This window comes from Scyliorhinus torazame, chromosome 17, assembly GCF_047496885.1.
Source record: "Scyliorhinus torazame isolate Kashiwa2021f chromosome 17, sScyTor2.1, whole genome shotgun sequence".
Classification (NCBI taxonomy): domain Eukaryota; kingdom Metazoa; phylum Chordata; class Chondrichthyes; order Carcharhiniformes; family Scyliorhinidae; genus Scyliorhinus; species Scyliorhinus torazame.
In genome coordinates this window covers 188714841-188716160 of record NC_092723.1, presented here as the reverse complement: position 1 = coordinate 188716160, position 1320 = coordinate 188714841, and positions in this window count along the sequence as shown.

The window sequence follows — 1320 nt, the reverse complement described above, 5'->3', positions numbered from 1 at the left end:
AGGCCAGACTCATACCGCCAGCACCTGTCCTTCGAGGAGCTAGCGGATTGCATGTGCGGCTGGTGACTCCGGCTAACCAGGGAGATCATGTGCCAACTGTGCCTGACGGTGGCACACCTGCCATTCAAGTGACTGTCACCCTGAATGTTTACGCCTATGGCTCGTTCCAGGGTTTGATTGGAGACCTGTGCGGGATCTTGCTAACGCCCGCACACAGGTGCATCTGCACTGCGACAGGTGCCCTCTGCGCCTGAGCATCGGACTAACCGTCAACCTGGACCAGGCACACCATCTCCAGCACCTGAAGGCAGCTGAAGTCCTCCTTCTGTACCTGCAGGCGCCGGAATGTTTCTGACACCCCCTCCACAGTGTAAGGGTCCTTCCTGTTCCAACTTGTTTGTTGCCTGTCTATTCCCTTGTTTCCCCTTTCTTTTATTCTTTTATTTTTGCTGTAACATTTTTGATCCATGGATGTTTAATGGACCTGTGACTTTAAGACACAGCAGCCTGTAAGAAGCAGCCTCTAACTCAAACTGATTCCAGCTGTGCTGTTTTAGACTCGTAATTGGAGATTGGTTGGCCTCAGTGATGACTCGGTTTGATTTATGTGGCTGGTGGCAATGAATTGGATCAAAAGGTTATGCTCTGCCTGGTAACAGGCGGTGATTGGCTCAGATCCCACTGGAGTGGTTCAGAGACCCAAGGAGCTTTCAGTTTCTTTTTGGCAGCTTATCGGCCATGGCAGACTGTAAACCAGAGCACACTGTGAAGGACGCAGACTATGAACCATCATTAGAAGCAAAGAATCTTATCTTTTGACCTTCACCCTTATTATTTTCACCCCTCCCCCCATCCCCACCCCATGTTTGCCTGTCTTGTGTGTGTTGGTAGAGGGTGCGACAGTTAAATGGGTATTACGCTAGCTTGTTGTTATCCAGTTGTATTTACTGTATATTTAATCGTTATTCTTGTTATAAATAAAGAGTAATTGTGTTTCAACTTACAAACCTGGTGACTGGTTATTGGGCAGCCAAGGGCCAAAAACCTTGCGTGTTTTATAAGAATTATTGGTTAATTCACTTGTGTTGTGACTCCGGGTCACGTGGGACTGGACCAGACTGTGCACTATCCCCGGGTGGTACAACAACAGCAACATCTGCCCCTTGGGATCGGGCAACCCTCTGACCGCCTGCTCCCTGCAGAGTCCCTGCCTCCACCTGATGTGCTGCAGCAAGTGTGTGTGGTGCTCACCAGAGGGTGACCCAGGAGCTGGATCACTGACACACTGGGGTGATGGTCTCTGCGATGGTCGGTGGTGGT